Source organism: Pongo pygmaeus, chromosome 18, assembly GCF_028885625.2.
Source record: "Pongo pygmaeus isolate AG05252 chromosome 18, NHGRI_mPonPyg2-v2.0_pri, whole genome shotgun sequence".
Classification (NCBI taxonomy): domain Eukaryota; kingdom Metazoa; phylum Chordata; class Mammalia; order Primates; family Hominidae; genus Pongo; species Pongo pygmaeus.
The window spans coordinates 34935996-34963881 of NC_072391.2; the positions used below are offsets into that span (position 1 = coordinate 34935996).

Sequence of the window (27886 nt, forward strand, 5' to 3'; positions counted from 1 at the left end):
AAATCTTTGGCTGGGCGAGGTGGGGAGGCCGCCAGAGCTCCCAGACTGCCAGCCCCCCAGCCGCCTCGGCCACCGCAGTCACCCACGCAGCGTCACGGCTTCTGGGCCCGCCCTCCCCTGACCCCGCCCCTCTCTCCGTTTCCCCCTCCTCTCCCCTTCTTCCTCCTCCGACCCAGCAGTGACTTAATCAACCAACAGAGCGCGGTGAAGCCCATTTTTCTCCTTCCTCGCAGCCAAGCCGGGCAGCTCGCGGCACGCGGCTTCTGCCTTCCGGCCGGAGATGAATGCTGGGGCAGAAGCCGAGTTCAACATCCTCCTGGCTACCGACTCCTACAAGGTTACTCTCTATAAACAATATCCACCCAACACAAGCAAAGTTTATTCCTACTTTGAATGCTGTGAAAAGAAGACAGAAAATTCCAAAATTAAGGAAGGCGAAATACAAGGAAACAGTACTTTATGGGTTGCCGTACATTCTTAATAAGTACTTAAAAGGTAAAGTAGTAGCCAAAGAGAAAATCCAGGGAGCCAAAGAGGTCTACAAAGAACATTTCCAAGATGATATCTTTAATGAAAAGGGATGGGACTACATTCCTAAGAAATATGATGGGCATCTTCCAATAGAAGTAAAAGCTGTTCCCGAGGGCTCTGTCACTCCCAGAGGAAATGTTCTCTTCACGGTGGAAAACGTAGATCCAAAGTGTTACTGGCTTACAAATTGGATTGAGACTATCCTTGTTCAGTCCTGGTATCTAACCACAGTGGCCACAAATTCTAGAGAGCAGAAGAAAATATTGGCCAAATGTTTGTTAGAAACTTCTGGTAACTTAGATGGTCTGGAATACAAGTTACATGATTTTGGCTACAGAGGAGCCTCTTCCCAAGAGACTGCTGGCATAGGAGCATCTGCTCATTTGGTTAACTTCAAAGGAACAGATACAGTAGCAGGAATTGCTCTAATTAAAAAAATATTATGGAACAAAAGATCCTGTTCCAGACTATTCTGTTCCAGCAGCAGAACACAGTACCATAACAGCTTGGGGGAAAGACCATGAAAAAGATGCTTTTGAACATATAGTAACACAGTTTTCATCAGTGCCTGTATCTGTGGTCAGCGATAGCTATGACATCTATAATAAGTGTGAGAAAATATGGGGTGAAGATCTAAGACATTTAATAGTATCGAGAAGTACAGAGGCACCACTAATAATCAGACCTGATTCTGGAAACCCTCTTGACACTGTGTTAAAGGTTTTGGAGATTTTAGTAAGAAGTTTCCTGTTACTGAGAACTCAAAGGGCTACAAGTTGCTGCCACCTTATCTTAGAGTAATTCAAGGGGATGGAGTAGTTATTAATACCTTACAAGAGATTGTAGAAGGCATGAAACAAAAAAAGGTGGAGTATTGAAAATGTTTCCTTCGGTTCTGGTGGAGCTTTGCTACAGAAGTTAACAAGAGATCTCTTGAATTGTTCCTTCAAGTGTGGTTATGTTGTAACCAATGGCCTTGGGATTAACGTCTTCAAGGACCCAGTTGCTGATCCCAACAAAAGTTCCAGAAGGGCCGATTATCTTTACATAGAATGCCAGCAGGGAATTTTGTTACACTGGAGGAAGGAATAGGAGACCTTGAGGAATATGGTCATGATCTTCTCCATACTGTCTTCAAGAATGGCAATGTGACAAAAAGCTGTTCATTTGATGAGGTAAGAAAAAATGCACAGGTGAATATTGAACTGGAAGTAGCACCTCATTAGGCTTTATGACTGGGTGCGTGTTGCGTGTGTGTGTGTGTGTATGTAATACATGTTTATTGTTACAGATGTCTCGGGTTTCTTTGTGTTTTATGATACTTTACAGCCAAATTATTTGTTGGTTTATGGACATACTGGCCTTTCATTTTTTTTTTCCAGTGTTTAGGTGATCTCAAACTAGGAAATGCCCTTAACCATGTAAAAGATTAGTGCTAAAGTAAGCTTTTTAGGGCCCTTTGCCAATAGATAATCATTCAATCTGGTATTGCTCTTTTCCCAAATAACAGAACTGAGAAACTTTTTATATATAACTGATGATCACATAAAACAGATTTGCATAAAATTTTCATGATTGCTTTATGTTTGTATTTAACTTGTATTTTTGTACAAACAAGATTGTGTAAGATATATTTAAAGTTTCAGTGATTTGTCTTTCCAACTTTTCATGATTTTTATGAGCACAGACTTTCAAGAAAATACTTGAAAATAAATTACATTGCCTTTTGCCCATTAATCAGCAAATAAAAGATGGCCTCAACAAAGTCATTTATGTTATTCTACAATTTGAAAATTATGTCAGAACATACCCTATAGAATTACTAACCTCAGTGCCCCTTGTAGAATGTATATTAATCATTCAACATTAAAGAAAATAGTGGTTCTTAATGGAATGTCTAGGCACTTTACAGTTATTATATATCTTGGTCGTTATGCCAGTGAAATGCCAAATTTGAAAGGCCTGTACTGCAATTGTATATGTCAGAGATTGCCTGTGGCTCTAATATGCACCTCAAGATTTTAAGGAGATAGTGTTTCTAGAGAGAATTTCTGCTTCCACTATAGAATATTTACATAAATGTAAAATACTGACAAAAGTGGAAGTAGTGTATTTTAAAGTAATTACACTTCTGAATTTATTTTTCATATTCTATAGTTGGTATGACTTAAATGAATTAGTGGAGTGGGTAGTGTGTGTACTTCTTTTAAATATTTTGATTCTATTATATTTTTTATTGTTTTTAAAAATTAAATCAGATATTAAATTGTATGGACATCATTTATTAATTTTAAACTGAATCCCCTCAATAAATAATACTGAAGCACATTCTTAAATGAAGATAAATTATCTCCAATGAAAAGCATGAGGTGTTTCAATAGAAGAATCTTAACTAAAAGCAGAAAGTTAGCTAACTTCAAAGTGCTTGACATCAAAATGTTCTAGAGTGATTAGCTACTAGATTCTGAATCAGACATCACATCTGACTAGAGACCAGTTTCTTTCGAATGATTCTTTTATATACGCAGATCTGTTCTTCTGAGGCAGTGGTTGGCCAACCATGGCCCGAAGGCCAAATTTGTTTTGTTTTTTCTTTTTATGAATGCAGATTGTCTATGGCTGCTTTCCCACTACACCAGCCAAAGGTAAACAGCTGCAATAGAAGCCAAATGAGATTCACAAAGCCCAGAATGTTTGTTATCTGGCCCTTTACACAAAATCACACAAAAAGTTACCTGATCTCTGTTGTAAGAAAAGGAGTGTGCCTTTCATTTAAAGGGAAATGTTGGTTTCTAGGGAAGAGAAGAGGCTAAATAATTGATAATGGAATTTTCCTCTTTTGTCCTTTTTTTTCTCATTTAAGAATCTGATACTGGAAGACTGATTTAGAAAAGTTTTAACATGACATTAAATGTGAAATTTTAAAAATTGGAAAGCCATAAATCATCTGTTTCAAATAGCTACATGAGAAAATGTTTTATCACTAGAATCATGTAATTAGAAGTGAGTTACCTTCATTAAATGTTTTTTGTAAGTGGTATTAGAAAGAATATGTTTTTCAGATGATTCTCTAAACACTTAGTGAGAACAATAAGAACTATTCACTTTTAGTAATAGTCTTCTGTAATCCATGGTAGAAAATAATTTTAAAATGATTTTTTAATGCATTTGAGTAAAGATGAGCAGTATTTTAAAAAACACACATTTCTTCACAAAATGTGCTAAGGGGTGTGTAAAGAATCAAAAGAAACTATTACCAATAATAGTTTTGATAATCACCCATAATTTTGTATTTAAACCGTTTAAACATTGAAATTACACTATAGACAGTATTCTCTGTGTTCTGCGAAGTTCAGCAGCTTCGGAATAGAGTTTAATTTTGAAACTTGCAGTGAAAAAGGCTATCCATTTGTTCGCAACCATAAATCAGGAGATTGAGATTAATTCTATTGGCTCTTAGTCACTTGGAACTGATTAATTCTGACTTTCTGTCCCTAAGCACTTGGTATTTGGCCATCTCCATTCTGAGCACCAAACGGTTAACATGAATGTCAAATAGAACTCTGCTGTGTGTCACCCTTAAATCAGCCTAACTCTTCCAGACAAAAGCAAATGGCATTTATGAATTTAAGTCATTAGATTTTCAATTGAAATTAATTAATCCCCCTTGATTCATTATATCATCAAGTATTTACATTTTAAATAGGAGGTAGGATTTCTGTGTTAAGACTCTTATTTGTACTCTATAATTAAAGTACAATGGTCTTTATGAGTATTCCTTATTTTCCCTTCTTAAATTGTTATCAAACAATTTTTATAATGAAATCAATCTTGGAAAATTAGAAAGAAAAATGACAAGGTATTTATGTTCTGTTTGCCATAATTTGGAACTCACACTTAAGTAGTTTGTAGTTTTACATTCCTTTTTCACCCATTCAGTGGAGGAGGTCAGCTTTTCTCCCAAGTTGTATTTTAAGTCTATTCTAATATGTGCTCAATATCAAGTTACAAACATGTAATAAACATGGAAATAAAGTTTAAAAAAAATCTTGGCTGGATTACCATATGCAGTGAGTTTTATCTCCACACCAGTAGAAAAGTAAGCAGATACAAAGTAGGCAGGAAAAAAACAGAGAGACAGAGAACCTAGAGGACTCCATATTTTAACTCTAAAGTTGTGAGTTTTTAAAATAACGACCATTTGAAACCTACATTTTTCTGATGTAATTTTGCCTATTAATTTTAAAATGTGCCAAAGAATGCAACATAATGTGTAATCATCAGGAGTTCAGGAAAACCTAGCATGCCTTAATGATTGAGAATCACATTCTGTTTCTTATTAATAGCTAGAGAGCAAGGAAAATTCTATAAATCTTGAAAGAAAATGCCAGTTTAGACTAGTGTTTTCGATAATGGCAACTACTTTACTAGTGCCACTTTTTTGAAACAAGCAAGGGGAAAAATTCAAACCAATTCAAAGGAAACCAGGATTAAAATGTTCACAAATATATGTAAATCAAACAAAATATTAAACTAGGTATGCAAACCAGAAAATAAATGCTTCACAGACAGAAGGTAAGTTCGGTACAAAACAAGAGTGCTCAATCCAGAAAGATATTTGTCTTTATAGCAGAAAGGACTTACCAGAATAGACAAAAGGCCTTTTATTATGCTAGGAGGGATAGATGGTCTTTTATTAAAGTAGGCTTATTCAAACCAGATCCCAACAATGTCAAAAATCCTGTATCAAAGTAACAGATTCTTAACCTGAGGGAAGACTCACCAGGGCAGAAAAAGTGATTTATACAAGCAGAGCACTCAGTGGTATAAAGTGAGGACTGCATACGTGTTCCGAGAATCACTAATTCCTTCCCATAGCAAACTTTTCAGGTCCCATTTGCGGCACCATATGTGTAAACCTAAACAACAAACACACAAAGACTCTCTAAAGTGAAAGACATTTACTTGGGAATAAATTATAGTAATGAGGATGTAAATGTAACAGTGCACATTAATGCTCAGTGATCTCATAAACTAGTTCCTTAGTCTGTCTAAGAATAGACTGAAATGCAGATGATAAGTAGTCTAGAGGAAAAGAGAGGCTTTATAGATTGATTTTGGCTATACCTATCACAAGATTTAGATTGGTCAGATGGCTATGTCTGGGTTGGATTCAGAGTGTGTTAGCAAAATGCAGTCATGACCTACCACTGCAAGTTTCTTTGATGCCAGCCTACTACAAGAATGTTGAGTCAGTTTCTGAGAGGGAGGCAATTCTTTGTACACATACTGTTCTCCTTTGTCAGTCTTATTCTGTTAACTTCAGTGATGGGGCATGGCTCTGTGTGCAGCAGCTATTAATAATTGGTAAATGGGTTTGAGGTTTAGAGCTGGAATGATCCTTTTGTGACAGTCTTGGAGAAGGACTATGGCTAGAACTATAGAAATAACATATTTGCTAGAAGAATGTGCTTGAGACATCAGTGGAATTTTTTATTTTTCAGCCTACAATACAGATGAGCAGGAAAAGCTCTTGGATGAAGCCATACAGGCTGTGAAGGTCCAGTCATTCCAAATGAAGGGATGCCTGGTAAGAATGGAAATGTGGGAGGCACAGTTGCAGTTCGTGTGTTCCTAAGGAAGCATGTGCAGTGTTTTCTAGATTTAGGTGGCACCACTGTTTCTGGTAAATCTAATCTTCACTGTCTAACAGCATGTATCTTCAGTCTCATCTCCCTCAAGCACTGTGTGGAGCAATTTCAACAAAGAGCCCTGTTTACTCACGTGTATATTTATGGTTTGGGATTGTCTGTCTTCCCTACTAGAATACAAGCTCGTAAGAACAAGAGACCCTTCCTTTTATTTACGCATTACTGTATTATTACCACAGCAGTGTCTGACCAGAATTACTAGCTTCCTTGGTTCTATAGCTCAGACCTGAGAATCACTTAACATATAATAGGTACTCAGTAAATATTTGTTGAATGAGTGGATTTAAATGCTTTGCATTTGAATTATTCAGCTTTTATTCTAAATATCTTGAAACCTTTAATTTCTTTCCTGAATAGATACATTTATTGTAGAAGCTAACTTAAAAATTGTACTTAACACTTACTTATATATTTTCATATTTTAAAAGATAAAGTAAGAGATAATCTGTGTAGACACAGTGGATTCTCTGGATTAAAATGTAAGGAATTGAGCCAAATTGATTGGTATTTTAAGCTATAAATTGCTGTGATGAAGACAATGCTATATTACCTTTGTAAAATGTCTTACTATGCTTCCTAAAGCATAGTAATATGCTCTTGTATCTTTTATTGGTTTCATTCCCAATTCAGAAATGAAAAATAAATGTCTTGGAGTGGAGAAGATGGGTTCGCTGTTGCTTGCTCCTTTCTCTTCCTGTGTATGGATAGTGTTTCCTCTATCTCAAGGAATTGCTTGCATTTCTGAGTTAAGTAGAACATATGGGCATTGCCAGGGTTTGAAGAATGCAAGAGGAAAGCAAACTTACATGGATAGTCACTTTAGACAGCTCTGAAGAGTCTTTAACCCATGACAAAGCCACGTCAGGATAGTATCTTGCTTCACCTGAATCAGTGTGCCAGTTCTCTTGATTGCAGGTAAAATGCAATGAATGGAGCTAGTTTCTTAGTCTCTACAGATTGAAAAGATTAGCATTCTATCAAGAAGCTTGCAGTCCTAGCTAAGCAAGTCTTACTAAGAGTCATACATCCTTTTCTTTTTAGTAGAGATGGCAAGCTGAAATGATCTAAAGTTGATTTTTTTTATGTGGTTAAAATAATTTAAGTGCTGTATACTTTTAAAACTATGTAACAAGTCCTTGATGTAAAGAGTTTGTACAACCAAGATAAATGTTTATTTAAATTAAGCATTCTCATCTATTCTCTTGGTATTTCTGTAGGACAAAAACAAGCTTATGGATGCTCTAAAACATGCTTCTAATATGCTGGGTGAACTCTGGACTTCTATGTTATCACCAAAGAGCTACTATGAACTTTGTATCTTTTGAATGTTGAAGACCAAACATTTGGACCATACCTTTTTCTTGATAGGACAATTTTTGATGAAGTTTTTCTGGAGTTATCTTATTCTTTGTTATCTGAATCACATGGCACTGCTTCTCCATGCAAATGTGCTAAGTGAGAAAAACACTTTGAGAGTACTCCTTTCCTATGTTTAAACATCTTTAAGTGTGTTGTCGTTGGTGCATCTCAATTTTCAGACCCCTCATGTGGCTATTCAGGCTATGACGCAGTTGGTTCTTTAATGCTTAGATTTTGTTATGCAGCAGTCTCAAATGGACAGGAATTTAATCATTTGCCATTTCAAAACCCATTAGCAGTCTGACAGGTAACCATTGTATTTATTGCTATGCTTCACCACACATGCTTTAAAACCCTTGTTTTAAAGTAAGAAAAGCCCAGCTAAAATTCTTTCTTCACTTGAGCACTCTCTTAAAGGACTAAAACTTAAGATATCTGCCCGGTAGTTAATAATGACTCCAACAAGTTTCAAAGTTTTGCTTAGGTTGGCTTATCTTTATTTTTAGTCCTTAATCATAATGAAAAGATATGGCCATTTCTGATGAACTGCACTACTTGGAGGTCTACCTGACAGATGAGTTTGCTAAAGGAAGGAAAGTGGCAGATCTCTATGAACTTGTACAGTATGCTGGAAGCATTATCCCAAGGCTGTAAGTAATTACAAATCGGAGGATTTTTGTGTCTGTATTTCCCAATTTATGTTATGTCCTTTATGATTATCAGGTTAAAAAAAAGTTTTAAGGGTAATTTCTTAACAAATTGAGATTAACATTTTGGTAGATACTCTCTTATTTGTTTTAGAGTAACTAGATTTATGTTTTATGTAGATATTTGAGGAATTTTGGAAAGAGAAAAAATGTACATGCTATTTTGTTTAATGTCTTGACTGTTAGAAAAATTAATATGACTATTATTCTCTTCCTAATATGTTTAAAGGTAATATCTATCTTGTATATATACAGTATATGTCTGTGTGTGTGTGTGTGTATATGTGCATATATATCTATAGTTTTTTTAGAGGTCAGTCAGCAGTTATATTTTAAATCAGACATTTTCCTCGTCATGCAGGAGAAAACAACATGGTTCCTGTCTTGTTTATTTAATGTTTTGTTCAATGTGTTTGGAAATAATCAAATTCTTGATTTGAATATTTTATTTCTAATCAGCATTTCTTCATAATTCTCCTAGTTACCTTTTGATCACAGTTGGAGTTGTATATGTGGAGTCATTTCCTCAGTTCAGGAAGGACATTTTGAAAGATTTGGTAGAAGTGTGCCGTGGTGTGCAGCATCCCTTGAGGGGTCTGTTTCTTTGAAATTACCTTCTTCAGTGTACCAGAAATATCTTACCTGATGAAAGAGAGCCAACAGAGTAAGTGATTGTCTTTCTTGATTTTGTTGCAATATTTCTTTCATTGTAGAATGTATAAAAGTGTGGAAACATTGACAGAAATACAATAAGTATGAATAACTCTTCCACCCAGTCAGCCATTTAGTTAGCATTTGTATATAGATTTCCTTTGTCATATAGAACTCCTCAGTATATGCAGTATGATCTAAAATGTAGTCTTGTGCAAATTTTATCTTTGGATTATTAAGACCTGCTTTTTAAATTTAATGTAATTGAGCATTTTCCCACTACACTAAATATTCTTTGAAAATGCCCAAGGTAATTTATAGATTCAATGCCATCCCCATCAAGCTACCAATGACTTTCTTCACAGAATTGGAAAAAACTACTTTAAAGTTCATGTGGAACCAAAAAAGAGCCCTCATCGCCAAGTCAATCCTAAGCCAAAAGAACAAAGCTGGAGGCATCATGCTACCTGACTTCAAACTATACTACAAGGCTACAGTAACCAAAACAGCATGGTACTGGTACCAAAATAGAGATATAGATCCATGGAACAGAACAGAGCCCTCAGAAATAACACCACATGTCTGCAACTATCTGATCTTTGACAAACCTGAGAAAAACAAGCAATGGGGAAAGGATTCCCTATTTAATAAATGGTGCTGGGAAAACTGGCTAGCCATATGTAGAAAGCTGAAACTGGATCCCTTCCTTACACCTTATACAAAAATCAATTCAAGATGGATTAAAGACTTAAACGTTAGACCTAAAACCATAAAAACCCTAGAAGAAAACCTAGGGATTACCATTCAGAACATAGGCATGGGCAAGGACTTCATGTCTAAAACACCAAAAGCAATGGCGACAAAAGCCAAAATTGACAAATGAGATCTAATTAAACTAAAGAGCTTCTGCACAGCAAAAGAAACTACCATCAGAGTGAACAGGCAACCTGCAAAATGGGAGAAAATTTTTGCAACCTACTCATCTGACAAAGGGCTAATATCCAGAATCTACAATGAACTCCAACAAATTTACAAGAAAAAAACAAACAACCCCATCAAAAAGTGGGCAAAGGATATGAACAGACACTTCTCAAAAGAAGACATTTATACAGCCAAAAGACACATGAAAAAATGCTCATCATCACTGGCCATGAGAGAAATGCAAATCAAAACCACAATGAGATACCATCTCACACCAGTTAGAATGGCAATCATTAAAAAGTCAGGAAGCAACAGGTGCTGGAGAGGATGTGGAGAAATAGGAAAACTTTTACACTGTTGGTGGGACTGTAAACTAGTTCAACCATTGTGGAGGTCAGTGTGGGGATTCCTCAGGGATCTAGAACTAGAAATACCATTTGACCCACCCATCCCATTACTGGGTATATACCCAAAGGACTATAAATCATGCTGCTATAAAGACACATGCACACGTATGTTTATTGTGGCACTATTCACAATAGCAAAGACTTGGAACCAACCCAAATGTCCAACAATGATAGACTGGATTAAGAAAATGTGGCCCATATACACCATGGAATACTATGCAGCCATAAAAAAGGATGAGTTCATGTCCTTTGTAGGGACATGGATGAAATTGGAAATCATCATTCTCAGTAAACTATCGCAAGGACAAAAAACCAAACACCGCATGTTCTCACTCATAGGTGGGAACTGAACAATGAGAACACATGGACACAGGAAAGGGAACATCACACTCTGTGGACTGTTGTGGGGTGGGGGGAGGGGGGAGGGATAGCATTAGGAGATATACCTAATGCTAAATGACGAGTTAATGGGTGCAGCACACCAGCATGGCACATGTATATGTATGTAACTAACCTGCACATTGTGCACATGTACCCTAAAACTTAAAGTATAATAACAAAAAAAAAAGAAAAGAAAATACAACTTTTAAAGGGGGTTATATTTGGAAATTGAATTTCTAATGAAATAATAAAGTGTGAGCCAGCTGGATTTCATAATTGTTCCTTCAATGTCTATCAGTTTTTATAATTTATAGACTGCTAGTTACCTTGGAATATAAGTGATTTGAATGATCTGTTACAAGTTAGCTACTAACTCCAGAAAAGAAAAAATAAAAGCCATTCAGAGACACTCCTGTCTCTAGTGTAATCAGCATTCTGGCATCAAAGTCTACTGTAATTTTATCTCACAGCAGGGGCAGGTGGTCAGCCAACTTGGTCTTCAGGGGGGTGAGCTGTTCACATGACAGGTCCCCAGATTAAAGAACTTCATTCCTTTTTTAAAAAGTTTATGCATTTATTTTCTTTCTTTAATTTTTAATCTTTTTTCAGTCTGCCCCAACAGATTTTGGTTTTTTCTTTTTAATAGTTTCATTTAGTTCTGAGGTGTACGATTCAATGGTTTTTAATATATCTGCATCAATTTCTTTTAAAACAGTACAGAAAAGATAAAAAAATTCAACAATGTAGAGAAATTGATGAAGTTATTTGCTTTATTACATTTTGACTGTCCATTTTGAGCATTTAATTAGGCAATCAATAAAAATTTTTGAAAGCTACTGAGGTCTCCATCCCAGGAGATCTAGAAAAATAAAGCAGGAAATCCATGGTCTCTTCCCTCACAAAGCTTGCATTCCAATTAAAAACAAAATATTCAACAGTAAAATGATGTACTTAGCAGTACACCCTAAGTGTTAATTTTTTTAGCCTTTTGTTTTTGTTTTTGGTTTGTAGGGATGGGGTCTCATTATGTTGCCCAGGCCGGTTTTAAGCTCCTGTCCTAAAGCAATCTTCCTGCCTTGGCCTCCCAAAGCATTGGGATTACCGACATGAGCCACCATGCCCACCCTTCTAGCCTTTTTGAATTAAGGAAGTTGCCATAAGAGCAAGTCCAGTTGGCCCAGGATAGGGAGTTGGGGAAAGTAATTTGCCCTTTAAATTTATACTGTCCTCTCCAGGTACTTTTTTCCCTAGATTGTGTTCCCTTTGAAATTTAACACTAAGCCAAAGAAATTGAAAGTGGTTTTTTATAAAGCATTGGTGTACTACAGAGATAAGTAGGAAATGCACAAAGGAGAGGGATAGTAGTAAGTTGGTCCTGTGAATACTGTGTAAAGACTTTTCTGTTTCTTTGCAGCGAAGAAACAACTGGCGATATCAGTGATTCCGTGGATTTTGTACTGCTCAACTTTGCAGAAATGAACAAGCTCTGGGTGTGAATGCAGCATCAGGGACATAGCCGAGATAGAGAAAAAAGAGAACGAGAAGGATAAGAACTGAGAATTTTAGTGGGAACAAATTTGGTGCACCTTAGTCAGTTGGAAGGTGTAAATGTGGAACGTTACAAACAGGTTTATATCTTTTTGTTACCTCTTCTTATGTTCTGAGATAAACTGAAATCTGATTTTTAAAATCAGAATATTTTTGTATATAATATTACATTGAAAAAATCTTAAAATGGCTTTTACCGAAGAAGACTTAAATAAACAGAAAGATATATATGCAATGTTTGTGGATTGCAAGATTTAATGTTGTCAAGAGAGCATTTTTTTTAAAAATTCATCATAGATCCAATGTAATCTCAGTCAAAATCCCAGCAGAATTTTGTAGAAATTAAGAAGTTGATTCTAAAATTTATGTGAAGAAACAAAGAACCTAGAACAGCTACAACAAATTTGAAAAGGAAGAACAAAGTTGAGACCCAAACAACCCAAATTCATGATTTACCCTAAAGCTACAGTGAAAGCCTGTGTGGTATTGGTGAAAAGGACAGACATACAAATCAATGGAGGGGAATAAAACAGGGAATGGCAAACTTTACCTGTGAGGGACCAGATAATAAATGGTTTTTGACTTTGCAAGACATATGCTGTACAACAAGCTTGTCCAACGTGCGGCCCAGGACAGCTTTAAATGTGGCCCAACATAAGTTTGTAAACTTTAAAACATGAGATTTTTTGCTTTTTTTTTTAAAGCTCAGCAGCTATTATTAGTGTATTTTACATGTGGCCCAAGATAATTCTTCTAATTCTTCTTCAAGCCAAGAGATTGGACACTCCTGGTCTACAACTACTAACACTGCAGATACGGTGCAAAAGCAGCCGCAGACAATACGGAAGTGAATGGGCATGGCTGTGTTCCAGTAAAACTTTATTTGTAAAAACAAGCATCAGCTCAGTTTACTGATCTCTGACTACACTATCAATAATAGACCCAGATATTTATGATCAGTTATTTTTGATAAAATTACAAAGGCAACCTTTTCAGCAAGTGATTCTGGAACAATTGGATGTTTATATGCAAACAAACAGAAAACCCTGAACCTTGACCCATCCTTCATACCACACAGAAAAACCCAGAAATCGATCAGAGACCTAAATATAGAACCTAAAACTGTTAGAAGAAAACACAGAGGAAATCTTTATGACCTAGGATTAGACAAAGATTTCTGAGGATACACATAAAAGCACAAGCCATGGAGAAAAAAGCTCACTTTTGAGAGACCAAGGCAGATGGATCACTTGAGTCTAGGAGTTTGAGACAAGCCTGGGCACCATAGGGAGACCCCATCTCTACAAAAATTACCAAAATTAGCTGGGCATGGTGGAATATACCTATAGTCCCAGCTACTTAGGAGGCTTGAGTTGGGAGGATGGCTTGAGCCCAGGAGGCGCACGTTGCCTTGAGTGGAGAGTGAGCCACTGCACTCCAGCCTGGGCAACAGAACAAGACCTTGTCTCAAAAAGAAAATAGCTTTTAAAGTTTAGAAGTGAAGTCTTGGTGAGAAAAATCTCAAATACAGTGTTCAAGTTAGTAGTTCAAATATGTTACCAGGGGAATAGCTTAAGATTTTGAAAACAGATTTTTTTTCACCCTTACGTGTGTGTTTTGTTCTCTTTTAGATTGTTTTGACTGGCATATTGGAGCAAGCTGTAAACTGTAGGGATGCTTTGGCTCAAGAATATCTCATGGAGTGTGTTATTCTGGTAGGTTGGAATACTTATTTCATTTTTTTAAAGGACCTATTTTATCTTTCATTAAATTTAATTGTTTTGAAAAAATTTTGATGGAGTAGGAAACAAGCTTTCCTGGATAAAGAATTTTCCTTGCTGGGTGTGGTGACTCACACCTGTAATCCCAGCACTTTGGGAGTTCAAGGTGGGAGGATCTCTTGAGGCCAGGAGTTCAAAACCAGCCTGGGCAACATAGCAAGATGCCATTTCTATAAAAAATTAAAATCATTTTTCAATGCTTCTTTTTTTCATGTAATCTTGCTTCTTTTAAAAATAATTTAAAAACAGCAATTTTGTTTCTAACTTATAACTTGGTCTTTGTATCAATGTGGTTTGTTTTCCTCCAAAATGTAGGAATGAGTAATCTGAGTTTTCTAGGTCTCCATAGCTTTAGTTTAATTGTAGGTGCACTTTGTATATTGGAATATTTCTGTCTGAGCTTATATTTAGTAGAGAGGTTCAGAAGTAATGTGTTTGAATTTAGTGTGTTTGAATTTAGTTGTATAAGATTACAGTTTTTTTTTTTTTCCCACGAATGTGACCTTTACCATATATGAGTTCAGAATATTATGGGAAATACTTTTACTTGTATTGATCATTTGATTTTCAGGTTTTCCCTGATGAATTTCACCTCCAGACTTTGAATCCTTTTCTTCGAGCCTGTGCTAAGTTACACCAGAATGTAAACGTGAAAAACATAATCATTGCTTTAATTGATAGGGAAGACCTTCCAACACTGGAGGATAGATGCTCTGACTTGGGAATAATGAATTTTAAACATTTTTTTTTTGAATTCTTTGTTTCTGTTACATCTTTATCATACCAATGATCTTAATTTAATTATACTATAAATAATTTAGCTTTGTGAGTATGAGTACTAGGTACTTGCCTAGGTTAGACATCAAAGAGGCTTAACTTAAATGTGCAGGAGACATGAAGATAATGAATATCTTCATTCTGTGTGTTTGATTGACATTTAAAGACGTTGTACAGACTTATTTTTAAAATTGTACAAATCCAAAGATCGTATTGAAGAACAAAATTTGTTTTTTACCATGATGTAAGTATCTTGCAGTGGGAACTCATTTGATTTAGAGTAGCCATAAGATACAGATGATTGAAAATGTTCAAGTAATCACTCTATCATCACATTTTCTTAAAGAAAAAATTTTAAGTGTCACATATGTTTAGTACATCCACTTTAAGTTTTATTTTCTTAGATTTTTTTTTTTTTTCACACAGAGTCTCACCCCATCACCCAAGCTAGAGTGCAGTGGCGCTATCTCGGCTCACTGCAACCTCCGACTCCTGGGTTCAAGTGATTCTAGTGTCTCAGCCTCCAGAGTAGCTGGGATTACAGACATGCACCACCATGCCTGGCTAATTTTTTTATTTTTAGTAGAGACGGGATTTTGCCAGGTTGGCCAGGCTGGTCTCAAACTCCTGAGCTCAGATGATCCGCCTGCCTCAGCTTCCCAAAGTGCTGGGATTACAGATGTGAGCCACTGCGCTTGGCCAATGGGTGACTTTTTTGCAGCCATGTTGTGTAGTAGTATATAATGTCCGTCCTACTACTTGTAAGCATTGTCATGAAACCAGAATCCTAAGTGAAGATTTATTTCTACAGATACATCTTGTATATTTTTTAAAAAACTAAGTTATTAGTTTTAAAGTCTGAGAATTTAGATAACAAAGTTTTCCAAATTACCAGCTCAATCCTGGACAGCAGGAATTCCATACTTATTGGGCTTACTCTTAAAGGAAGCTGGTAACTGGATTTTCCTGTGTTGCCTGTAATGTCACTTCCCCATCTCTGTCAGTAATGATGCTTCTGGGCATAACGAAATGTGGATGTAGTTGTGACTCTGACAAACAGATAATGATAATGAAACAGACATTATTTTGAGTAAGTTAAGATGTGGGAAATAGAAGTTAATTTTGTGAATTTTAGACTTAGTTGTATTTCAAACTTTAAGTAGTAAAAATACAGTATCTTAAAATGGTCTATATACTTTTATTTTTTAAAGATTATTTATTTAAATCATGGTTGTTGAATACATTTGTCCCTTTAATGCATTTCTGTCCATATCTACTTAATTGTGCTTCAAAGAGTTTGAGAGAATTATCTTGTTGAAAATCTACTTAGTATGGTCTGAAATAAGAATGCTGATGAAAAAAGGTTTCATTGGCAAAACTGTTTAGTTAAAAATGAATTGAGGAGGCTGGGTGCAGCCTCACATCTGTAATTCCAGCACTTTGGGAGGCCAACGAAGGAGGCTTGCTTGAGTCCAGGTCAATACCACCCTGGGCAACATGACAACACCCCATCACTACAGAAAACACAAAAATTAGCTGGGCGTGGTGGCACATGCTGTTAGCCCCAGCTACTCAGGAGGCTGAGGATAGCTTGAGCCCAGCAGGTGGAGGTTTCATTGAGCGGAGAGTATGTGACTGCACTCCAGCCTGGGCAGGAGACGGAGACCCTGTCTCAAAACATGAGGGAATGATTGACTTAAAAAACTTTTGGGCTCATACAAAATATAGAAAAGCAATAAAGAATAAGACGTCATGCAAGATCTCACTACCCAAACCCTATATCTTTTAAAATAAAGGGTTTTTGGGGTTTTTTAGATTAGCTTTATTTGCTCACTGTGAAGATGGACCTGGAATCCCAGTGGATATTATACTTTTTGATATATTTTCACAGCAGGTGGCTACAGTGATACAGGTTTGTGTAGTTTTTCTCCTAAGTTATCAAAACTTTGAAACTTCTCTGCCTTCCTTTTACAATTGTTTAAAATAAATTGTATGGTTTTCTAAACATTCCAGTCTAGACAAGACATGCCTTCAGAGGATGTTGTATCTTTACAAGTCCTTCTCATTAATCTTGCCATGAAATGTTACCCTGATCGTGTGGACTATGTTGATAAAGTTCTAGAAACAACAGCAGAGATATTCAATAAGCTCAACCTTGAACAGTAAGTTACATCTTTGTAAAAATCCTCATAAAGACATTTTTGTCCTAGATTTGCTTTTCTTTCTCAATTGTTTTTTGAACTGCTGGCATTTGTCTTGTTTTAATCATGCATTAGGATTGTCATGTTTAGCACTACTAGGGGCAGAAAGTGGTGACCAATTATTTGGTTGTGTATATTAATGAAATTGTGGTACCTAAGGACCATAGGCAGTCTTCAGGGACCAGTCTCTCCAATTTGGATCCCTTTCTGTGTATCAGGGGCATCCAATCTTTTGGCTTCCCTGGGCCACATTGGAAGAAGCATTTTCTTGGGCCACACATAAAATACACTAACACTAACAATAGCTGATGAGCTTTAAAAAGTTGCAAAAAACTCATAATGTTTTAAGAGAGTTTACAGATTTGTGTTGGGCCACATTCAAAGCCATCCTGGGCTGCATGCAGCCTGTGGGCTGTGGGTTGGACAAGCTTGCTGTATTGAGTATGAAATGAGTTTGTGTGAATGAGTTTGTTCTTAAACTGGTAAGGAAACTTTGTCAGGCAGTATTTATTTCCATAAGAGGTGTTTTCCTACGAATGAGTACATGGTGACAAATGAGAGGCATATGTATATTTAAGGTGCAGAATTAAGTTGGTTTAAATATCATTTCTATTTTGAGCTTTGATTTTGATACTTCAAAGAACTATCAACAGTACTGTTTCCAACTTGAAGCCACCTCAGCTGTTCTGTCCTAGACTTATGGCGTCCTCTAGTGGCCCCTGTGGGCAGCTCTGATCCTGTTACCCTCCCCGGCAGTTCCCTTCCTGCCCCATTCCCCATTGCTCCGGATTTGGGTTAAGCCAGGCCCGCCTCCCCCGCCCATATTCTTCAGAATTTTACCTTATGTAATCTTCCTCCTTTCCATCTCCCTTCCAGTGGTTTACGTGCATCAAGAAAATTTCTTCTTTTTTCCCCCGCTTTGTATTATCCTTTTTCTTTTGGTCATTTTTAGGTTTGTGTGTGTGTGAACTGAAAACAAGTCCAGATATGGAATGCTAAGTGTGAGAGAAAATTAAATGATGTGCCAGGTGTGGTGGCTTGCCCCTGTAATCCCAGCTATTCAGGAGACTGAGTTGGGAGAATCATTTGAGCCCAGGAGTTTGAGAACAGCCTGGGCAACATAGCGAGACCCCATCTCTAATAAAAAATAAAATTAAAAATTAAAAAATTTTAAATCAAAAAAATTAAATGATGTATCTATGTCTTTCCCCCAAGTGAATTTTTAAAGTAAAAGTAGACAAAATAATTAGAAATAACAAACTCTAAAGGGGTTGTAATAAATGTCCCAATATGCCTCAATATCTACAGAATGCTTTTACTAACCACTACCTAAAAGTCAGTCAGCCTGCTTTTCCTTAATCACCGACATCTGATGCAGAGGAAATAGTTTATGTATTTTTCTATTGTGTCGAATTGCTGGTTTTGCATGGATTTTTTTCCTACTTGTTTTCATCGTGAATATACAATACTTGTTGGCTGCCCCCTGGGAACCAAACTACCACTTAAAATACTTCCCTTAGAAATGTCATGGAATCCTAGGCAGTCATCTTAACTCCAGCTATACCATCTGTTCATGAGTTGGAAACTGTATCTAGTTTTGTAGCAACAGAAAAATAATAGATGAATATATGTTTGTGTTTAGATAAGCATTTTTATCCTCTTGAAATGAGGTTGTTATAGTCTTCTGGTGGTATCAGTCACTTTACCCATTTCCTTTAATGTGTAATGAAAAATTTCAAATTCTTATGGAACAAGTTCTATTTGTGTATATAGAAAGTTAATTTTATTCATTAAGACTTCTGTTTTTCTTTTTGTAGTATTGCTACCAGTAGTGCAGTTTCAAAGGAACTCACCAGACTTTTGAAAATACCAGTTGACACTTACAAAAATATTTTAATAGTCTTGAAATTGAAACATTTTCACCTACTTTTTGAGTACGTTGACTATGAGTCCAGAAAGAGCATGAGCTGTTTCTGGACTTTGTCTCTCAAGACCGGGTAAGAGAATATCTACGTGCTATTTTAGGGAAACAGTGTTACAATTTTAGACTTTGGACCTAGATACCTGAGATGGGAGGGGAGGGTAATTCAATACTAAAGAAAATGTACAAGTAACTTATTCATTATATAAATTAGAAAATTGGAGATGTATAAAGAATTATAAAACATTTATAATTCCACCAAATAGAGAATAACCACTGTTAGTTAACATTTTGTGCATATCTTTCCAGACCTTTTTCTGTATATGTGTGGATGACATACATGGGTATTGACTTTCTAACCAAAAAAAGGAATATCTTGTTGATACTGTATTGTAATTTTATAACTGGAAACACTTTTGACAGTGGCTTTATATGCCAATGGTTTCACCTCAGTGGGTTTCTTGTGCCTCGCATGTTACAGGTGGATTACATAATGAATTTGGTATCCACATTGATTCAAGATCAGCCAGATCAACCTGTAGAAGACCCTGATCCAGAAGACTTTGCTGATGAGCAGAGCCTTGTGGGCCCTTCATTCATCTGCTGCGCTCTGAGGACCCTGACCAGCAGTACTTGGTATGAGTTTACTCTTACTATAACCCTGTATCAGCTCCTAGTGAAATCACATGTTGAAGTGCTTAAAATGGTTTAATTCACCTTCTGGCCTTAGACGGTTTTGAAGGAATTGCAACTGAATTAAAGATTCACTTGAACCTGGGAGGCAGATGTTGCAGTGAGCTGAGATTATGCCACTGCACTCCAGCCTGGGCAACAGAGCGAGACTCCGTCTCAAAAAAAAAAAAAAAGATTCATGGCATCCATGGGCTTTTACTTTATATATAAACACATAATTGTTTGTCAACTTCTGAAGCATGTAACAATTCAGTTGCTCTAATTTCTTCTGAAGACTATCTGAGAATTACAAAAAAGTCTGTCTTCTTTTACTTGAGTGCCCATAATTATTCCATGTTCATTTTTTTCTGAACTGTTTATTGCTTATAATAAACTTTATAAGAAATACAATTCTTATATTTAATTTTACTTTTCCAAATTTGCAAGTATAAGTTATATTTGTCACATTGAAAATGTGAGTTTTTGTTTTTTGATGAAAGATTTAAAAATTCATTTTGCCTTTTTCTTAACTTTTTTTTCTGATAAAGAATAGTCACGAGTTTCTCTCTTTATTATTAGTCCACAGGGAATCTTTGTGAAATGGATAAAACATGTTGCCTGAGTAGGGGTATCAGTGACCGATACTAGATAATTTATTTTAGTGAAGGGTTAGCACAGTTGGCTGCTTAATTATTGTTTGGGTAAAGTAGTTTAACCATCCTTGGATGCATAAGGCTGTTAGGCTGCTATGAGGAAAAAGACATTTGCTTGAGGATGTCCTGTCTCATCTCCTTCTGTTGACTTTCTTCATTGTAGTTGACACTCCTGTACTTCTTCGTAATCAGTGTGAAATAAGAGGCTGACTGCTGTTGTTAGTGTGATGGTCTTTGTCTTGGCTTAGTGACAAACATTCCAGGACTGTGGTATCATGCTCTGTGAGCTATGTGATCTGTACAGAGTGACAGTCTGAGTATTTTAACTGATTCCCTTATGTTTCTGTGTGAGATTGTGTGTGTCTGTGTGTTTTCATTTTCTATTGCGTACCAAATGTAGTAGTTAGAAGGTATGCCTTTTGGCTGGGCATAGTGGCTCACGGCTATAATCCCAGCACTTTGGGAGGCCAAGGTGAGTGGATCACCTGAAGTCAGGAGTTTGAGACTAGCGTGGCCAACGTGATGAAACCCAATCTCTACTGAAAATGCAAAAAGTTAGCCGGGCATGGTGGTGGGCGCCTGTAATCCCAGCTGCTCGGGAGACTGAGGCAGGAGAATCACTTGAACCTGGGAGGTGGAGGTTGCAGTGATTGGATATCACACCATTGCACTCCAGCCTGGGCAACAAGAGTGAAACTCTGTCTCAAAAACAAAACAAAAACAACAACAACAACAACAACAACAACAACAAAAAGAAAGTATGCCTTCTGCATGTGGCTGATTGGTTATTCCCATGTACAGAGATCTTTACTGATAGGGTCATTAGCTCTGACTGCCCCTAGGGGAAATGCATTCTCTTATTCATCTACCATATCAGAGAATTTCACAAAACCTGGATGTCATTGTGTCACACATATTAAAAATATTTTATGAATTCTGTGTACTTTTCATAGCTAGAGAGAAGTCAGTGCTAGGCTTCACAGCTTCAAAGGACAGGCTGACTCTCTCATTTGGAGCGAATGTAACTGGTGACTTTAAGTTGAAGCCAGTGCTCATTTACTATTCTGAAAATCCTAGAGCCCTTAAGAATTATGGCAGATCTGCTCTGCCTGTGCCCTAGAAATGGAACAACAAAGCCTGAATGGTAGCACATCTGTTTATAACGTGGTTTACTGAATATTTTAGGCCCATTATTGAGATTTACTGCTGAAAAAAAAGATTCCTTTAAAAATATGATTGCTTGTTGACAATGTACCTGGTCATCTGAGAGCTATGATGGAGGTGTGTCGGGAGATTAATGTTGTTTTCATGCCTGCTAATAACATTCATTCTGCAGCCCACGGATGAAGAAGTAATTTCAACTTTCAAGTCTTACTGTTTAAGAAATACACTTCATAAGGCTATACGAGCTATTGATAGTGATGGGTCTCGGCAAAGTCAATTGAAGACTTTCTGGGAAGGAGTCATCATTCTAGATGTCACTAAGAACATTTATGATTCATGGGAGGAGGTTAAAATCTCAACATTAACAGGGGTTCTGGAGAAGTTGGTTCCAGCCCTCATGGATGATTGAGGGGTTCAAGACTCAAATGGAGGAAGTACTGCAGATGTGGTGGAAATAGCAAGAGAACTAGAGCCTGATGATAGCAAGTAGAACCTCAAGATGTGACTGAATTGCTACAATCTTATAACAAAACTGGAACAGATTAGGAGTTGCTTCTTATGGATGAGCGAAGAAGGTGGTTTCTTGAGATGGAATCTCCTGGGGAGGATGCTGTGAACATGGTTGGATGACAACAAATGATTTAGAATATTATGTAAACTTGGTAAAGCAGAGGCACATTTTGATGGGATCGACTCCAATTTTGAAAAACCTTCTACTGTGGGTAAAGTGCTATCAAACAAGATCACATGCTACAGAGAAATCCTTTCATGAAAGGAAGAGTCAATGAATGTGGCAAACTTCATTGTTGTCTTATTTTTTAAAATTGCCACAGCCACCTTAACCTTCAGCAAGCACCATTCTGATCAGTAAGCAGCCATCAACATTGAGGTGACCTTCCACCAGCAAAAAAAAAATTGTCTTGCTGAAGGCTCAGAGGATTGTTAGCATGTTTTAGCAAAATATTTTAAATTAAGATGTATACATTGTTAAAAAACATAATGCTTTTGTACACTTAATAGATGCATTATAAACATAGTACTCATTAGTATAAACTCATATGCTCATTAGTATAAACATAAATTTTACTTTTTTTTTGTTTTTAGAGAGTCTCACTGTCATCTAGGCTAGAGTGCAATAGCATGATCATAGCTCACTGTAGCCTCAAACTCCTGGGCTCAAGCAATTCTGCCTCAGCCCCCACCAAGTAGCTGGGACTACAGGCGTGTGCCACCACATCTCGCTAATTTTTATTATTTTTTAGAGATGAGATCTTGCCATGTTGCCCAGGCTGGTCTCAGACTCCTGGCCTCAAGCCATCCACTCTCCTCAGACTCCCATAAACATAACTTTTGTATGCACTGGGAAACCAAAAAAATTGTGTGACTCACTTTAATTGTGATATTTCCTTTATTGTGGTGGTTTGGAACTCAACCTGCAATATCTCTGGGATATGCGTGTGTATGGAAGGCTGATTATTTATTTATGAGGCTGGGTGTGGTGGCTCATGCCTGCAATCCCAGCACTTTGAGAGGCCGAGGAGGGTGGATCGCCTGAGGTCAGGAGTTTGAGACCAGCCTGGTGTACATGGTGGAACCCTGTCTCTACTAAAAATACAAAAATTAGCCAAGTGTAGTGGTACATGCCTGTGATCCCATCTACTCAGGAGGCTGAGGCAGGAGAATCCCCTTGAACCCAGGAAGCAGAGGTTGCAGTGAGCTGAGATCGCACCACTGCATTCCAGCCCAGGCAACAGAGGGAGGCTGTGTCTCAAAAAAAAAAAAAAATTTATTCATTTAGGCTGGGCGCAGTGGCTTACGCTTGTAATCCCAGCACTTTGAGAAGCCTAGGCATGTAGATCACCTGAGGTCAGGAGTTCAAGACCAGCCTGGCCAACATGATGAAACCCCGTCTCTACTAAAAAATACAAAAAGTAGCTGGGCATGATGGCAGGTGCCTATAATCCCAGCTACTCAGGAGGCTGAGGCAGGAGAATCACTTGAACCCAGGAGGCAGAGGTCTCGCTCTGTTGCCCAGGCTGGAGTACAGTGGAGTGATCTCGGCTCACTGCAAGTTCTGCCTTTCAGGTTCAAGTGATTCCCCTGCCTCAGCCTCCTGAGTAGCTGGGATTACAGGTGCCCGCCATCACGCCCGGCTAATTTTTTGTATTTTTTAGTAGAGACGGGGTGTCACCATGTTGGCCAGGTTGGTCTTGAACTCCTGACCTTGAGTGATCCACCCCCCTTGGCCTCTCAAAGTGCTAGGATTACAGGTGTGAGCCACTGCATATGGCCTAAAAAATTATTTTTTTATGTACATAGTGTGACGACTTAGCAATCTTAACCCTGAAGTGAAAAATAGCCTATTCATGATAACTTGTTTAATATTAGTTTCTTTTCTGTGTAGTGATTTTTTTCTTTGAAAACTTTCCAGTGTTGTGGTCTGTGTTCTGTGTATTCAAGGTAGCACTAGACTGAAGTTATCTTCATGTGGGATTTGTTTCCTGGAATCTTTGTATCCCCTTTCTTGAATCAAGGTCTTTTTCTTCCCAGATACTCAGCAAAATTGCTCTCTGATACTTTTTTTGTTTTCTGGTAATGGAAAGTGCTTTTGTATCTGAGGTCAAGTCATTCTTTTTAAAGAATGTTGCTTTTAGATTGTAGAAAATAACTCAAAATAGTCATTGTTTTATATTTTATGAATTTGTAATTTAGGTAAGAAAATTTAAATGGTAGCCGTTGAGAAATATTTAGACCATAGCTAATGTCAGCGCCAGGCTATCTCTAACACTGGAAAAGGCACATTACTTCTTAAAACAGTCAGCGTGTATTTTCATCCCAGTTGTTCACCGTGGTAAGACTACGCTGGAAAACTGTGTGCTGCAGTGTGAGATGACCGGAGTAACAGCGCGGACATCAGCGGAGTTTCTAATGAAGAACTCGGATTTATATGGTGCCAAGGTAGAAGCTCTTGTCCTCTTGGGGAAGTTGTAAATGAATATATGAAATATGGGACCAAGATGTATGTGCATAGTCCCACTCTCTTCAGACAGTCATCCCTACCAAGTCAGTCAAACTCAACTGTGCAAGGGTCTTCTCATGTAGCATTTTCAAATGATAGAAGAAATGTAATAAATCTCACAATTACTTTATGTAGCTTTGAGAGAGGTTTAGGTCCTTAAAATTATAACTTTGGAATTGTAGATTCACACAGTGTTGTAAGAAATAACAGGGAGAGATCCTGCATTATGCCCTTCACCAGTGTCCCCTGATGGTAACATCTTGTGAAACTGTCATGCAACATCACAACCAGAATACTGACATCGATCCAGTCAAGTGGAAGAATATTCCCATCACCACAGGGACCCCTCATGCTGCCCTCCTAGAGCCAAACTCACCTGCCTCTCCCACCAACCTCTTCCTTAACTGCAGGCACACCTTAAGCTGTTTTTCATTTCTACTTATTTCATCATTTCAAAAATGTAGAAATGGAATCACACAGTATGTGGCTCTTTGGGATTGGCTTTTCTCTTAGTGCGGTTCTGTGGAGCTTCACCTAGGTCGTTGTATGTACCAACAGCTTGCTCCTTTTTACTGTGGAGGAATAGTCCAATGTGTGGTTGTTCCACAGTTTGTTTAGTCACTTGTGCAAGGATGTCTAGATTGTCTCCAGTTTTTGCCTATTGTCAGTAAAGCTGCTGTAAACATTCGGGTACAGGTTTTTGTGTGAACACATTTTTCATTTTTTAAGGAGTAAATGCCCACGGATGCAAATGTAGGTCATATAGTAGTTGCATGTTTAATTTTTTTTTTTTAAGAAACTGCTAAAATGTTTTTCAGAGTAGTTGTACTATTTTACATTCCCACTAGCAATGTTTGAGTGGTCCAGTTTCTCCATGTCCTCGAGAGCATTTGGTGTTTTGACTATTTTTTGTTTTAGCCATTCTGATTAAGTGTGTAGTGATATCTCATTGTGGTTTTAATTGTCATTTCTCTAGTTGTTAATGATGTCAAGCATTTTCTCATATGCTTATTTGCCACCCTTATATCCTCTTTAGTGAAATATCTGTGACTTTTGCGCCATTTTCTAATTGGATTGTTTGTTCTTCTTTACTGTAGAGGTTTGAGAGTTCTCTGTATATTCTAGATACTAGTCCATTGTCAGGTATGTGGTTTGGAGACATTTTTTGCCACTCTGTAGCTTGTCTTTTCACCTTCTTCATATGGGTTTTTATGGAGCAAAGTATTTACTTTTGATGAAGTCCAGTGTATCAGTTTTTCCTTTTATGAGTTGAGGTTTTGGTGATAAGAACTCTTTGCCTAGCCATAGATCCTGATTTTCTCCTATTTTTTAAAAATTTTTATAGCTTTATATTTTACATAAGGTTGTGATCCATTTTCTAGTTAATTTTGGTATGAGGTGTGAGGTTTAGGTCACGGTTCATTTCTTTTCCTATTCTGTTTCACTAATCTGTGTAGCCATCCCTCCACCAATACCTGTAGCTATACATTAAGTCTTAAAATCAGGTAGAGTGATTTCTCCTACTTTTCTTTTTTTTCAAAATTGTTTCAGCGACTCTAGTTCCTTTGCTTTTCAATACAAATGTTAAAATAATTTTGTCTAAATGGGATCTAATTAAACTAAAGAGCTTCTGCACAGCAAAGGAAACTACCATCAGAGTGAACAGGCAGCCTACAAAATGGGAGAAAATTTTCGCAACCTACTCATCTGACAAAGGGCTAATATCCAGAATCTACAATGAACTCCAACAAATTTACAAGAAAAAAACAAACAACCCCATCAAAAAGTGGGCGAAGGACATGAACAGACACTTCTCAAAAGAAGACATTTATGCAGCCAAAAAACACATGAAAAAATGCTCACCATCACTGGCCATCAGAGAAATGCAAATCAAAACCACAATGAGATACCATCTCACACCAGTTAGAATGGCAATCATTAAAAAGTCAGGAAACAACAGGTGCTGGAGAGGATGTGGAGGAATAGGAACACTTTTACACTCTTGGTGGGACTGTAAACTAGTTCAACCCTTGTGGAAGTCAGTGTGGCGATTCCTCAGGGATCTAGAACTAGAAATTCCATTTGACCCAGCCATCCCATTACTGGGTATATACCCAAAGGACTATAAATCATGCTGCTATAAAGACACATGCACACGTATGTTTATTGCGGCATTATTCACAATAGCAAAGACTTGGAACCAACCCAAATGTCCAACAATGATAGACTGGATTAAGAAAATGTGGCACATATACACCGTGGAATACTATGCAGCCATAAAAAAGGATGAGTTCATGTCCTTTGTAGGGACATGGATGAAATTGGAAATCATCATTCTCAGTAAACTATCACAAGAACAAAAAACCAAACACCGCATATTCTCACTCATAGGTGGGAATTGAACAATGAGAACACATGGACACAGGAAGGGGAACATCACACTTCGGGGACTGTTGTGGGGTGGGGGGAGGGGGGAGGGATAGCATTGGGAGATATACATAATGCTAGATGACGAGTTGGTGGGTGCAGCGCACCAGCATGGCACATGTATACATATGTAACTTACCTGCACGTTGCGCACATGTACCATAGAGCCTAAAGTATAATAATAATAATAATAATAATAATAATAACAATAAAAGAAAAAAAAATCGAAAGGGAGCAATAAAAAGATCTTTATTCACAGATAAAAAAAAAAATAATAATAATAATAATTTTGTCTATATCCACAAAAGATCATGCTGAGATTTTGATAAGAACTTTAATAAACTCGTATGTCAATTTGGGAAGGATTAACACCTTCCAATCTTTGAACACAATGTATTTCTCCATTTATTTAAAATCTCTGATTTCTTTTTTTTTTTTTTTTTTTTTTGAGATAGGGTCTTGTTCTGTCACCCAGGCTGGAGTGCAGTGGCATGAACATGGCTCATGGCATAGCTTCAGTCTCCTGGGCTCAAGCCATCTTCCCACCTCTGCCTCTCAAGTAGCTGGGACCACAGGTGCATGCCACTACACCGAGCTAATATTTTTTACTTTATTTTTTGTAGAGATGGGGTCTTGCCATGTTGCCCAGGCTGTTCAACTCCTAGGCTCAAGCAGTCCTCCTGCTTCAGTCTCCCGAAGTGATGGGATTATAAGCATGAGCCACCACACCCAGCCAAATCTTTGTTTTCTTTCATCAACATCATGTACTCTTCAGCATACAAATGTTCTATGTGTTTTGTTAGATTTGTACCTAATTATTTCACTTTTTTGAGTGATTGTGATATTTTTCATTTCAATGTCCATATGTTCATTGCTAGTATATAGAAATATACTCTATTTTTATATGTTTATCCTATATCCTATGACTTTGTTAAACCGTACTTATAGGAATGTTTTTGTAGATTCCTTGGGATTTTCTATATAGAGAGTATTGTTATCTGCAAATAAGGGCAGGTTCTCTTTTTTCTTTTCTAATCTTTATGCTTTTTTTCCCC

The 27886-nt window shown here is 37.2% G+C and overlaps 2 pseudogenes; both read left to right on the plus strand.

Annotated features, from left to right (window-relative positions):
* The first annotated feature begins 280 nt into the window (after positions 1–280).
* Positions 281–1757, plus strand: LOC129015229 (nicotinamide phosphoribosyltransferase-like; annotated as a pseudogene).
* Positions 1758–3133: 1376 nt separating this feature from the next.
* LOC129015131 (vacuolar protein sorting-associated protein 35-like) overlaps positions 3134–27886 on the plus strand; it is a 98795-nt pseudogene continuing 74042 nt past the window's right edge.